This window comes from Trichomycterus rosablanca, chromosome 2 (assembly GCF_030014385.1).
Source record: "Trichomycterus rosablanca isolate fTriRos1 chromosome 2, fTriRos1.hap1, whole genome shotgun sequence".
Lineage (NCBI taxonomy): Eukaryota > Metazoa > Chordata > Actinopteri > Siluriformes > Trichomycteridae > Trichomycterus > Trichomycterus rosablanca.
The window spans coordinates 15,791,040-15,806,534 of record NC_085989.1 but is presented as its reverse complement, the minus strand read 5'-3'; the positions used below and the strand labels follow the sequence as shown (position 1 = coordinate 15,806,534).

The 15,495-nt window shown below is 37.9% G+C and overlaps 1 protein-coding gene across 1 annotated transcript in view; it reads left to right on the top strand.

The window, feature by feature from the left end:
• Positions 1-15,495, top strand: part of cpne4b (copine IVb) — a 54,657-nt gene that overhangs the window by 11,723 nt on the left and 27,439 nt on the right. The window lies entirely within an intron of this gene.

Genomic DNA, 15,495 nt, shown 5'->3' with positions numbered 1-15,495 from the left:
GATGATCGATCATCTCTGACTTTACATCTACAGGGTGGACCAACTAGGTAGGAGTGTCTAATAGAGTGGACAGTGAGTGGACATGGTATTTAAAAACTCCAGCAGCGCTGCTGTGTCTGATCCACTCATACCAGCACAATACACACTAACACACCTTCACCATGTTATTGTTACTGCAGTGCTGAGAATAGTTTATAATAGTATAATATACTGTATATACTACATAAATAATATATAATAGTATGAAGTATATAGGTCTTTATATACACTCAGAAACAATTTTAGTACTTCCTCTCCCAAGCTTTCTGTTGAGTACTGAGTACTTAAGTTGTTGTGTAGTCAAAGCTAACCCCTTAACACACACACACACACACACACATAGTACATACACACATTCTTACATTTACTTTAAAAATTTTACATTACAGACAGTATAAACCCAAAATATTTTATGTTTTATCTGGTAAACAACATTCATTTGTTAATGTACATACATTCCTGCATTTCAGTCCTGCAACACATTCCAAAAAAGTTGGGATGGTAAAGCATTTACCACTTTGTAATGTTGCCATTCCTTCTCACAACACTCACAAAAAAAGACATTTTGTCATCGAGAATACAAAGCGATGAAGTGTTTTAGGTGTTATGCTGTCCTATTTATCCTGCAAACACGTCTTAAGGTGTACAACAGTACGGGGTTGTCATTGTCTCATTTTTTTATTTTAAAATTCTCCACACATGTATTGTTTGGAACAGGTCAGGACTGCAGGCAGGCATGTAGTTTTGCAATGTCTTGTTAAAAATGCATGGAATGCTGCCATCACAGAAGTCTGTTTTACCTCTGCCAAGGGCAATAACACAACCCCATACCATGACAGACCCTGGCTTTTGGACTTGTGCTGATAACAGTCTGGTCCTTTTTGTCTTTGGTTCGAAGCACATCTCTGAAATTCTGATTCATCTGACCACAATATATGTTTCCATCCCAGATGCCCAGAGAAGTCAACGCCACTTCTGGACATGGTTAACATAAGACCTCTTTTTTTGCACAGTAAAGTTTTTGTGGCATTTGTGCATGTTACTCTGTATTGTAGAGCTTGTAAAAGGTTTGCAAAATAATCCCTTGCTCCTGTGGTTATATCAGCTATTGATGAATGACAGTTCATGATGCAGTGCCGTTTGAGGAATCAGAGATCATGGGTGTTCAGTTTAGCCTTGAGTTCTTGCCCTTTGTGCAGTGAAATTCCTCCAGATTATTTAAATCATTTATATCATTATTGATATTACGCAGCGTAGAGGGAGAAGTATGCAATAAGTAAGAGGAGAAATTGACACTGTGCATCAAGTGAAGTCCATTGAGACATTATGAATTGACTAGTTTAATGTGAAGTAATGGGGGTTGTCCTGCACAAAGCACTGAAATCATCCCCAATGAATATCTTTGAAATTAATTTGAAATTAATGTTGTTTACAAGCCGAGCCATCTCCTCTATCATCAGTGCCTGATTTCACAATGTTCATGAGTAAATAGGCACAAATCTCCAGAAACACACTTTAAAGTCCTGTGGAAAGCCTTCCTAGAACAGTGTAGGCTGTTACAACCACAAAGGTGTTGAGGTGGATTTGGAGTAGGATGTCCATTAAGCATGTGGTCAACTAATAACATGTGTTTTATACCAGACATGTCTAAATTATCAACAGATATAATACACCACAAAAATCAAACTATCAGACTACCTATAGATACATTAAAATTGCATATACTCTTCAGGGCCTACAGGGTCATGTTAGAGAAGAATGAACTTGGCAGATTGGTGTGAAGCCAGCCAGCTTCTGTTCCACTGCAGTATGCGAGTCGACATCACTCAGAGCCTGATAATTAGCTAGCATTTCTTACTGGACAAACGAGCTGACAGTTAGCTTAAAGGAAATGACACACCATAAAAGACATAAGCTAATGATTAAACACACAGGTCCTTTCAATCCCCTGTTCTTAGCCGCTGTAGCGCCAAGCAGAATACAGATATACAGAATGCAATAGAATACAATATAGAGTTTAGGCAGGTGTAGAAAAGTGGTGCAAAGCAAGAATGCTGTAATGTTAATAGTTTATTTTTTGTGAATGAACAAGAAAGAAATATAATCAATATTTGGTGTGACCTCCTTTGCCTTCAAAACAGCATAATTTCTTCATAGTCAGGGATTTTGTAGGATTATAGTCAGGTGTATGATTAACCAGTTATGCCAAACAGGTGATAGTGATCATCAGCCTACATTCATATGTAGGTTGAAACAGTCATTAACTGAAAAAGAATGAAGCTTAAATCTGGATTAGGAACAACCAAACTTTGCTACAAATCACAGGTCATAAACCATGGCAAGACTGAGTACAGCAACAAGACACAAGGTTATTATACTGCATCACCAAAGTCTCTCCCAGGCAAATATTTAAAAGCACTCTTTTAAGGTTTTAAGAAGCACAAAGAAATAGGCAATGTTGAGGACAGTAGATGCAGTAGTCAGTCAAGGAAACATAATGCAGCGGATAAAAGACACATCATGCTTACTTTTCTTCAAAATGGCAAGATGAGAATATGTACAGCAGTGTCATCAGCTCAGAACTATCAGAAACCAGTGGCACCCAGGTTTACCAGTTTACTGTTCGGATTAGATTTAGATTTGACCTGCACGAGGCGCGCTCATATGTGGATCAGCTTCGTGTAAGGAGAACCACACCCTGCTCACATTATTCCTCGAATCTGTGCAGACACCATCAATCAGCCAGCAGAGGTCATAATTGGATCAGTTATGAGGTCCCTCTCCGGCTTTCCGTCCTGTATGAACAACAACCAATCGTTGTTCATATAGCCGCCCAGCCAGATGGCAGAGCTGAGTTTCGAACCGATGAGTTCGAAATGTCAACTCTGGTGTGCTAGCGTGTTTTTACAGCTGCGCCACCTGAGCAGCATTTGTTTGTTTTTAAATATATTATTTTATGCTTATAAATACATTTTTGTTTATATTTACTGTAAAATACAAAAGTGATTAAATACTTGTCTCCACTTTTTTGTTCACTTTTGACTTGAACTGGCAATGGTAGCTCAGTGGTAGTTAGCTAGTGGACTAGTGGTACTGGACTATACAAGTGTTTTCTAAATTTAAATTACATATCAGCATCCAAGTATATTTTATATTCGTGGGGGACAGTTTTGTGTTTGCTTGTGTATGTGTGTGTGTGTGTGTGTTTAGTTGTGGGTGCAAATATATTATGTACTTATTTTCTGAATATGTGTACAGGAGCACTTTCACATGTATATTTTTTCCAGGTGCAGCTGTAATTTTCTTTTCATATACTGTACCTGTGCAGAAAAACCCTTCAAAAAAATAAATCACTGCAATGATACCTTCTCTCCAGCTTTCTCACATTAGTTTTAAGCCCAACCATGTTATTCACTCAATATATATCACATTAAGTGACAGCAGTAAAATAATATTCACAGTTTGGCCTGGATGTATATGTATTCTATAAATAATATCCCAGAACAATGCCGATCCATCACAGGGCTTCTTGACGGTCTGACAGATCTAATTTCTGACTGTCTTCATTCTTTCTAAAATTCTACATTTTTACATAGTGTATGCTCATGCTGTTCAAGCTTTTTAAATGTGAATTTAAAGCTGTGTATGGTGCAGTATTGGCTGTGTAGTGGTTATTTCTGTCTCTTTTTAATTGATTGTTAAAAGAAATCACATGGTTAAATGTGGGAACTCGCAACAAAAGGAATTTGGCTCACAATGAACAAAGGAATACAGAGACTATGAGATTATGATTATGTAAGCCTAGCATGTAGGTAGTTGAAATCAAGAGATATTTTCACTACTAGTTGTACTGTGTATGATTATGTATGTGACAAATAAACTTTGATTTGGTTTGAAAAATATGGTTTACAAACTCTAATATGGTTCTCAAAGCTGCTTTTAGAGGAAAAAACTGGACTGCTTATACCACATAACATTGATAATAGCAGCCGCACAGGTGGTGCAGCGGTAAAGTACGCTAGCGCACCAGAGTTGGGGTTTCAAATACATCGTCAGCTCTGCCTTTTCGACTGGGCTGGGCGGCAGCATGAACAACGATTGGCTGTTGATCAGAGTTAGAGGGTAAGAAAGTCGAAAGCCAATGCTGATGGGGGTGTGGCCCTCCATACACAGTGCCCGTCAAGTGTATGAACTTGACTCGTGCAGGTGAAAAATGCAGTCTGTACTGACTGTACGTGCCGGAGGGGGCGTATGTCAGTTGAGAGGCGTCCTCAGTCAGCAGTGAAGGGTCGAATCAGTAGAGGACGCAATCAGGGTAATTGGACACGACTAGATTAGGAGAGAAGAACTGGGGGAACAAGTAACATTGATAATAGCAGATGCATATCAGTCATTCACACTGTTTATTTATTTATTTATTAGTTAGTTTCATTCTTTTTGGCGGCCCTGCAGGTTAACCGTTTACACCATTTCTGGTAACCTTCAAACTCAGCTTCTCAAACTGAAAGCAATTAATTAGAAGTCCCAGGTACATTTAACATAATTAACGACAGCCATGTTAAATGATCAATTAATGATAGACCCATTGTCTCAAGCACTATATTATATTCTACTCACAGTGTTTAAATATACATATTTATTACACGATAACATAATAAAGGTGAACACAATGATAAACTAAGACAAGTCTAGGACACAGTGTCGTTGCCATAGGAACTGTGACATTAAAAAGGCTGTGTGTGATACCAGAATAAATAAATGATCACCACCATTAACTCAAATTTTACACTTATTTATTGAAATTATACACTGAAGTATTTGGCAGTTGCTTTTATACAAGGTGATTTAAGTTTTTATACAAGGGGCTTTGCTTAACGACTCAACAATTTTGAGTCAGTTCTCAAGTCCTAATCGCTGAGATGCCACCAAGTATTTAACTCAAACTTATACATGCTTGCAGAATGTTGTATCTTCAACAGTTCACACTCGTTCAGTATAACTACTTTTATTGTTTCTTATACGCTATATAAACTTTATTAGAAACTTCTATTAATACAGGTAGAGCGTCTTTGCTCTCAGAACATTCTTAGTTCTTTGTGTTGTTGATTCCACGAGGTCTCAAAAACATTGATCAATAAGATTTTGGTTAATGTTGACATAAGTGAATCAGATTATTGCTGCAGATTCGTGAGCTGTACTTTCATACTTCAGATTTTCTTCTATAACATCTGAAATAAGCTTTATAAGATTTAGCTGTAGAAAGGCTGAATCTTGAGAAAGACAGGGAGTCAATTTGTGAGAGGAATCATTTGAGCGAAGATGGTTTCCTGACACAAAAGCAGCAAACAAAGATATTAAAGTGGTTTAAACAGCAACAAATTAGAAGTACTCTTCAATGCTCATCAACCAATTACCTTACCAACTTAGTTTCACTCAGCACCAAGCAGATGTTCTTGGTTTACTTCAAAATGCATGCTTACAGGTGCTGAGTAGAATGTCAGCATTCTGTTTATTTCAGGGAACTTGCCCAAGGCCTCACATGGGAACTATCCATGGAAGAGCGAAATGCCCCAGAGGTGGCATGACATCCCTGTTTCCTGAGTTGGATTTGCTTGTAAAATTGATGGTAGTAGTAGTAGTAGTGGTAGTTGAAGACTGGAGTAGTAGATGTCATTGTGTTAGTATTTGTATGGGTAGTAGTGGAATGAGAAGGGAGAAGAAATAAAAGTAGTGGTAGTAGTAGGGATAGTAGGTTGAGCGAAAGATGGAATACAAGTAGTGGTAGTAGTAATGATAGTAGATTGAGCGGGCGATGGAATACAAGTAGTAGTAGTAGTAGTGCTGATAGTGGTATTATTAGTAGTGGTTGGACAAGGCAAAGGAGTAATAATAGAAGTAGTGGCAGTAGTAGTGGAAGAAAGGGGAGGAGTAGTGGTAGTAGTACTTGTAAAGTAGTAGTAGTAACACTAAAACCCATTTTGTTGCAGATTTAAAAGAATAGCTTTACTGTGGATTAAAAAAATGAAGTAGTAGGATGAGGGGAAGGAGTAGTAGTAGTAATAGTAGATGTAGTAGTGGGATGAGGGGAAGAAGAAATTTTTGTAGTAGTGGTGGTAGGAGGAGAAAGGAGAAGTAATAGTTTTAATGGTAGTTGTGGTAGTAGGATGGGTGAGGTAATGTTTTTAATAGTAGTGATAAAACTAGTTGGTTGGTAGCAGTAGTACTAGTGGTAGTAGTAGGATGAGGGGAAGGAGAAATAACAGTAGTAGCAGTGGTAGTAGGAGGTTGAAGGGAGAAGTAATAGTTTTAATTGTAGTTGTGGTAGTAGGATGGGTGGAGTAATATTTTTAATAGTGGTAATAGAACCAGTTATGTTGGTAGCAGTAGTACTAGTGGTAGTAGTAGGATGAGGGGAAGGAGAAATAACAGTAGTAGCAGTGGTAGTAGGAGGTTGAAGGGAGAAGTAATAGTTTTAATTGTAGTTGTGGTAGTAGGATGGGTGGAGTAATATTTTTAATAGTGGTGATAGAACCAGTTATGTTGGTAGCAGTAGTACTAGTGGTAGTAGTAGGATATGGGGGAGAAGTCAAAGCAATACAAAGCATGTCCACAACATATCAAGAGCTATGTCGATTCAAGGCTTTAAAAACCATCAATGCGACTTTATATTGTACTGTATTTAGTAATGCAATAGGAGCCAGTGTAAGGATGTGCTCTCTCTCTTCATACCACTTAACATTCTAGCTGCATCATTTGAACTAACTGTAGAAGAGCAAGAGATCCTTTGTTAATTCCAAAATACAGTGCATCGCAGTAATCCAATCTAGGTGTAATTTGGAGATTGTTCTAAGATGGAAAAAGCAGCCATTGACCACTGTATTTATTTGTTTATCAAATTGTAATTACGTATTTATAATGACCCCAAGGTCTTTAACTTGTGTTTTAATAAAAGGTGTTAAAGAGATCAGATCTTACCTCCAGATCTTGCTCTTGATTACTGTGGGGGGACCAAACAATAACAACTCTCTTTTACTATCATTCAGTTGAGGAGGCTATGTGCCAACCAATTCTTAATATTTATAAGACTCATTAAGTCTTTTTAAAGTGTAATATTTCCAAGGTTCAAAGATTGTAGATCATGTGCATAACAATGAAACAAGACATCATGCTCTCAAATAGTTTGGCATATATAGCAGGAAAAGGACAGGGCCTAAAATAATCCCTTATAGGACCCCAGAAAAGTATTTCTCAGTGTTAAATGATGCTTAATATAAGACATAAACCATTAATCCAACCAAGTGTTCCAAATGCTCAATGAGTATATCATGGTCAACCGTGTATATCGTGGCACCCAAGCCCAGTAAGACCAGGACAGAACAGTCACCAGAATCAGCAATAAGTCAAATCAAGTCAAATGTATTTGTATAGCGCTGTTTACAACAGACATTGTCTCAAAGCAACTTTGCAGAATCCAGGACCAGCAGACCAAAATTCCCTGTTGAGCAAGCCGAGGGCGACAGTTGCAAGGAAAAACTCTCTTAAAAATACAGGAAGAGATCTTAAGAGGAACCAGACTCAGCAAGGACACCCATCCTCCTTGGGTGGCCTGGAGGATAATTTGAATAAATAGGATTTACACAAATCATACAAACACAAATTAAAATTGAACTAAAAGTCATAACTAGCAAAAGTAATAAGGTAATCAATTTGGAGTTCTTCAAAATTCTGTCCAGTCTGTGATAAAGTCTGCAGTGAGTGCTTGACATTATTGGTGCAAACATGCCAGGGTCCCGTCACATCTAACAGGAGCAGCATTGTTGGCACAGCAGTCTCGACTTGCAGTCTTTAACCTCGAGAGGGTGAACAGGTTTCCGTCAGAACCACCTCGGGGAAAAAACAACAGAAAATGTATTTAAAGTGTGAAATCATATAGAGTATGATGTCAGTTTTGCAGAGAGTAGCTTTAGATTCCGGCACCCCTAATTATTACAGCAGAACTAAAAGGGAGAGCGAGCAGGTAACAAAGTCTTGAAGGCTTTCATTTCATTAGTCACTTTTAACTGAGCAGTACTGAGAAAGGTCCCAAAGCCTGATTAAAAAGTCTCAAAATGTATTACTGTCTAGGAAAGATTCCAGCTGGGTGGAAATAACTTTCTCTAGAACCAACAGTGATAGTTTTGATATAGGCTGGTAGTTACTCAAATTTACATCCAGATTGAGCTTCTTTAAGCGGGGCTAAACAACAGCATGCCTCAAAAACCTTCTTTAAATAACCAAGATTGAAGAATATCAATAGTAGAGCTAGAGCACCTCAAGCTAAAAACAGATAACTAAGAAAAGGAGAATGGTTTTAAATTCTCAAATGTTGGAATACCTGGTGGATAGACAAGGAGTCTAGCCATCCTACAGTCTGCCATCCTACACTCGGGCTTAGTTGAATCATTCAGCCAAGGTTAAGATTTAAACATGTGATGTCTCACTCTCAGAGGTGAACCGGATCAAGCACAGTTGTAAAAAACGATTTGAAAAGAAACAGGTCCTCAAATCCCAAATGAGGAGCAGTGGAAGATAAATAATTTGCATAAGCAAGCACAAATTTAGTAGCTGTGGTGGGGCCAATTAGTTGTTCTGATGCTCTATTCTGAGGTTGTGAAGTTGACAACATAGGCATATAATCTGAAAATGCAGTCTCTACAACTTTCATATAATCTACATTAAAACAATAAAAAAACTAAATCAAGAGTAATCATGAGTAGGGCCATTTACATGCTGAGTAAAATCAAAAGGAATTAAACACATGATTCAATTCATAATGAATGTTAAAATCTTCCAGGATCAATATTCAGTTGGACATCACAGGTACTATGGACAGTAGTGGTGGGCGGATCGATCCAAATATCGATATTATCGATACAAACGTTGGTATTGGTATCGGATCAATACTAGTGTGATGGGATCAATACTTTAGTTTTACTTTTTCTCCGCTACATTTAGCACATTTCTCCCGTTTCGTCAGAAAGTAAAGACCATGTCTGTACAGACTCGCTCCTCTCACATCTTACATGCTCACCTCGCTCCTGCCCTCCTGCTCTGCTGTGTTTTGTTGTGTTTCCGTCACGCTGTTATAATCTTAACAGACATCAGTACATTGGTAGGCATTGGAAGATTGTACATTTTTGAATACTTTGCTTTGCAAATACAAAAATGGGACGATTTTATGGAAATAATAGTGTAAACTATACGTACGTAAAGTACGGATGCACCTTAGGCACCTGAATCCTTTTATTCAGTTTTTTGGGTGAATGAGAGCTCCTTTTGACTTTGTGCTTATAAATGTAAACAGAATAGCATATTTTAAATTAACAAGGACACATGTATTCGATCACTAATTGTAAAAATGTACAAATGTATTCACCCAGCAAACACAAATATGTGATAGGAGTTAGCTGCTTTGTGGTGATACGCCCTGATGGTAAAGTTGTGAGAAAGTAAAGCACCAGAAACAAGAAATCGGACCGCTTTAAACAATTGAATTTATTTACAACCCTACTGAGAGCAGCTACTTACAAAAAATGTATGTATTACAATAATATACTTAAATGTCATGAAAATTCTTTCAGATTTAGCAATTTGATGATGCATCTATCTTAATTATTAAAAAGTATCGGTATCGGCAATACTGGCCCTGTATTTACTTGGTATCGGATCGATCCCAAATTTTGCAGTATCGCACACCACTAATGGACAGCAGGTCAGAGAATTCCTAATATGGTTTAAGTGGCCTGTACATAATGCAGAGCAATGGGTCTACAGATTCAACTTTAAGAGATTCAAAGCTGGTAAACACATCTGTAATAAAGAGAGTAGAACAGTTATATCCATTTTTTAAAAACTACTTCAACCCCTCTGCCTCGCCTGGTGATTTATGGACAGTTTAAAAAACTACAGTCTGTAGCGCACAGATCTGAGGACTCTAATCACCATCTTGCAGCCATGTTTCAACTAAAAATAAGATGAGATGTACAACCCCAAATAAGAAAAAGTTGGGACAGCATGGAAAATGCAAATAATAAAAAACAGAGTTTCTTACATTTGCTTTGACTTTTACTTCATTGCAGACGGATGAACCTGAGATATTTTGTCTGGTCAACTTCATTTCATTTATTAATAAACATCCATTAATGCATTTCAGACCTGAAACACATTCCAAAAAAAGTTGGGACAGTAAAGCATTTACCACTTTGTAATGTTGCCATTTTTTTAGGTTAATTGGAGACACTGAATTGCCCTATAGGTGAATGGGTGTGTGTATGTGTGTCTGCCCTGCGATGGACTGGCGCCCATCCAGGGTGTTACTGTGTGCCTTGCGCCCATTGAAAAGCTGGGATCGCGTCACATTAAGATTTTTTTTAACAATACTCGTTTTGGACTCTCTCTGAAAAGCTGATTCTCACAATTTCTCAGCACCCCGAGCTTTAAAAGTTAAACAGGAGGAAAATCCAGATAAACACACATCTATGTGGAGCTTTCAGAGTGAATTTGATAGTTATTACACACAAATGTAGATTCGCACAAATGTAGATTTGTCTCATATTTGCACTTTGCACTTGATGATGACCACACTGCTCAAGACAAGCACTGAACAAAGAGACTGATCATTGTTAATTTTTTGTTCATTGTTAATCATTGTTGAGTTTAAAGGTACGACGAAGGGCATCAAGCTTCAAAGATTTTGAGTTTAGGAGACGTCGAGTTACAAGGTACCACTGTATTTGCAAAAGTAGTAGTAGTGATAAAAATGTTCTTGCAGCTTTAGAAAAATATATTCACTGCACATTTTTGAAAAGTAACTTGTATCTTCGCTAATTACATTTTAAAATTGCTTACTCTACATTGGTCTTGCATGTGTGAAGTCTGCAGTTCTAAATCCGTTTAACTTGTGCTAGCTGTTTACTTTTCAGTTCCTAGTGTGTCCTGATTTCTTCCTAAATGCTTGTTTTTTCCATTTCTGTTCAAATGGTAGCTTGGACACAATTAAATTAGCATAAAATTAGAATACCAAATGAGACAGCAGAGCTGTTTGTGTAAGTCAGCTCTTTCACACATTAAAATGAGATGCTGGCTAAGTCAACACACACACATAAGTGGTACTTTGCTGATTATGGTAAAAGTAAATATTACATTATATTTTATTTGCCATCTGCCCAGCTAATTTAATTTTTTTGTGTGTTATAATGACTTTTTAACTACAGTCTGACAGAAATCAGCTGTACAGAAACCTATGCCCAGGAAAAGGAGAAAGTAATTTAAAACAGAGCTGAGGAGGGAATTTTGTGAGCAACCCTGACTCACAATAGGAAGCATTCTAACACATTATGAAAATAGAATTGCTTTACACGTGCTGTTGTTGCTGGAAACAGGCTGAATTTTATACATTCATTTATTTATTACTAGAACCTTTTAGAACTGCCTGTCAATTAAGCCTGTTTATTTCATGGTCTTCTAGCTAACAAAGTGGGTACTACTTTGTAACATGGGACCTAGGGACCTGAGTTCGTTTCTCATCTCTGGTTCATGTCTGTCATGCGTATTGCATTTTTTTCAGCTTCTGAGTTCTGAGTGTGCTTTTCGGGGTTTGTGCCCATTTAGTCAAAAGTCAAAAGAGGTATAGCTCCATGTAGGCCACTGGAATCTCTCCAGACCAAATCTTAATGAATCTCACTTTGTGCACAGAGATACAGTTATAATGTTGTAGAAAATGACCTTCTCCATACAGTTGATTCAAAGATGAAGACTTATTATTTGTTATATAGTTGATTTTATACAACCCCAAATTAGAAAAAGTTGGGGCAGTGTAGAAAATGGCAATTATTAAAAAGTGCAGTGTTTCTCACATGTTTCTCTGGGCACTACATCAAGAGCCATCATTCATCAATAGCTATAATAACTACATGGACAAGGGATTACTTTGTCAAACCTTTGTCAAGCACTACAATATGTAGCTTCATTCAAAAATGCCACTTTACTGTGCAAAAAAGCCTTATGTTAACCATGTCCAGAAACTGCGTCGAGTTCTTGGGCTCAGAGGCATCTAGGATGGACCCTCACAAAGTGGAAACATGTATTGTGGTCAGACCAATAAGTGGTTTTATTTTGGAAGATCTGGAATACTGATAATAATGTGTGCACTGGACCAAAGACAAAAAGGACCATCCAGACTGTTATTAGCAACAGTCCAAAAGCCAGGGTGTGTCATGGTATGGGGCTGTGTCAGTACCCTTGACAAAGGTAATTGACACTTTTGTAATGGCAGCATTAATGCAGAAATGTACATTGAGATCTTAGAGCAACATATGCTGCCTTTGAAATTACATCTTTTCCAGGGACGTTTATGCTTTTTTCAACAAGACAATGCAAATTGCTGCATTTAAGTATTAAAAATGGTATGATTTTGTCTGAGTTTCTGAAAAGCATATACAATGTATGATTTTTTTATATTAGTAGTAGTAGTAACAGTATTACTAGTATCAGTGTTCTTATTAATATAGTATCCTTTTTTATCTTGTTATTACAATTAATAATAATAATAATCAGTGCTAGGACTAATAGTAGTTATAGCAGTAGGATTAATTAATCTTCCATAACTAGTAAAGTTACTGAAATTGTGTTTTTGTCTGATAATTATCATTGTATTTTAATGTTATGCCATATTTGCATTTACCATGCACTAAATTGGTACAAAGAATCGTTCAGTCGTTCTGATATTATTTTTATTTTTTTTGTTGCAACTTCCCCCCAATATTCTCCATAATCTAGTAATATCCAATAACCCAGATTGCATTACAATTCCCCTCTACTGATATTACCCTCCACTGCTGACTGAGGAGCACTGCAACGGACACATGCCCTTTCCGACACGTGTGCAGTAGCCGACTGCATCTTCTCACCTGCACGCGGCGAGTTCATATGTGGATCAGCTTTGTGTACGGAGAGCCACACCCTGGTTAACGCATTATTCCTCATCTTTGTGCAGGTGCCATCAGTCAGCCAGCAGAGGTCGTAAATGCATTAGTCATGAGGAGCCCTGGTCCGACTTTCCCACCCTGTATGAACAACAGCCAATCACTGTTCATGTAGCCGCCCAGCCCAGTCGGATGGCAGAGCTGAGATTAGAAACGATGTGTTCGAAATCCCAGCTCTGGTGTGATAGCTTGTTTTACTGCTGCACCACCTGAGCGGTCTATTATTGATTTTGACACCCAAAATTTGCATCTTGACAAATCTAGTTAGAGATAAAAACAACAGTAGTTACTTCATTTTACTCAACAACTATATGGTAAATATTTCATTTATTATTACAGATAATAATAAATATAACATAATTGATTGTATTTATATACACCGATCAGCCATAACATTAAAACCACCTCCTTGTTTCTACACTCACTGTCCATTTTATCAGCTCCACTTACCATACAGAAGCACTTTATAGTTCTACAATTAATGACTGTAGTCCATCTGTTTCTCTGCATGCTTTGTTAGCCCCCTTTCATGCTGTTCCTCAATGGTCAGGACTCTACCAGGACCACCACAGATATTATTTGTGTGGTGTATCATTCTCAGCACTGCAGTGACACTGACATGGTGGTGATGTGTTAGTGTGTGTTGTGCTGGTATGAGTGGATCAGACACAGCAATGCTGATGGAGTTTTTAAACACCTCAGTCACTGCTGGTTTGAGAATAGTCCACCAACCAAAAATATCCAGCCAACAGCACCCTGTGTGCAGCGTCCTGTGACCACTGATGAAGGTCTAGAAGATGACCAACTCAAACAGCAGCAATAGATGAGCGACCGTCTCTGACTTTACATCTTCAAGGTAGACCATATAGGTAAGAGTGTCTGATAAAGTGGACAGTGAGTGGACACGGTATTTAAAAACTCCAGCAGCGCTGCTGTGTCTGATCCACTCATACCAGCACAACACACACTAACACACCACCACCATGTCATTGTCACTGCAGTGCTGAGAATGATCCACCACCTAAATAATACCTACTCTGTGGTGGTCCTGTGGGGGTCCTGACCATTGAAGAACAGCATGAAAGGGGGCCTACAAAGCATGCAGAGAAACAGATGGACTACAGTCATTGTAGAACTACAAAGTGCTTCTATATGGTAAGCGGGGCTGATAACATGGACAGTGTGCGTAGAAACAAGGAGGTGGTTTTAATGTTATGGCTGATCGATGTATCAGCCAGTTAGTTATTTTTGCCTGTTAGACTCACAGAATTCATTTCAAAGCATTTTACATGCACTTCTTGTGCTCGTCTCATGGAACACATCCACTTTTTATTAATCTGTTTATCCACGCTAGCTCTGTAAAACCTGCTTTCTCATATATGCTTAAGGAAACAGATATGATGGCTATCACATCTGATGGCTAACATTAGTAATTAGTATTTTTTTAATTAAAAATATAGTCTGTATATTCAAGTTTATTTTATGTATGTGTATTTCAGAGCTTTTTGTGTAAATGTTTGACAAGAACTGGTCAGTTATAATAGATCTCTGTACTGGGTTGAAATGGTGGCTTTTACTCGTGCAGTTAAAAAGTCAACTACTGCATCTTTGTATTAATATTTTAAATGGCCTTCAAATTTTGATTACCCCCCACTAATGTTTCTGCATCAATGATTCATCAGCAGTGAGACTACACAGTGCTGTCTTCCTGCACACATACACACACACACACACACACACACACACACACACACAGCATCTGTTTATTTATCACCTATTGAGGACTGTAACCTATATATTGGCTCTGTGTAAAGCAACGAGTTAAGGTTGGTTTTCGTTTGAGCATGTTAACATGAGTTTATTATAATTTATGTAGCAGGCCTGCTGAGCTGTAAGTAGCTCTTACACAACATGCAGCTCTTAAGTAGGTTACACAGGGGCTATGTGTGCTTTATTTAATTTTATTTAAATAAATGAAGTGATAATTAGTAATTGTAACAGGCTCAAACGACAGCCAAGAAGAGAGTACTGAGTACTGGTAATGTTCAGCAAGACCAGTACTTTTGTTTTCATTTGGCTCATACGCCGGCATTCTTTGATCTTGTTTCTGAATGTAACCGCCCTGGAAGCCCCACAGATAGAGCCAAACTTGCTCCACTCCTTTTATAGCTGCCCCTGGTTTTCTCTCTCTCTTTTTCCTAGAATGCAGGTTATCACACACTGGTGGACTGAGTAGCTTGTGTTCCGGTAGCCCAGTTTTTATAGTACCTAATTTTCCCTACTTTCCTGTGTGGTCATGCATTTTGCTAGGCTTATTGTGGCTTAGTGGTCACTATTATGTTTACAGTCATGACATTTTTCTTGACTACTGCTGCACCATTGTGCAGACATTCACTCTGGTACTCTACTACTTCTGCATCACATCACAGAAATG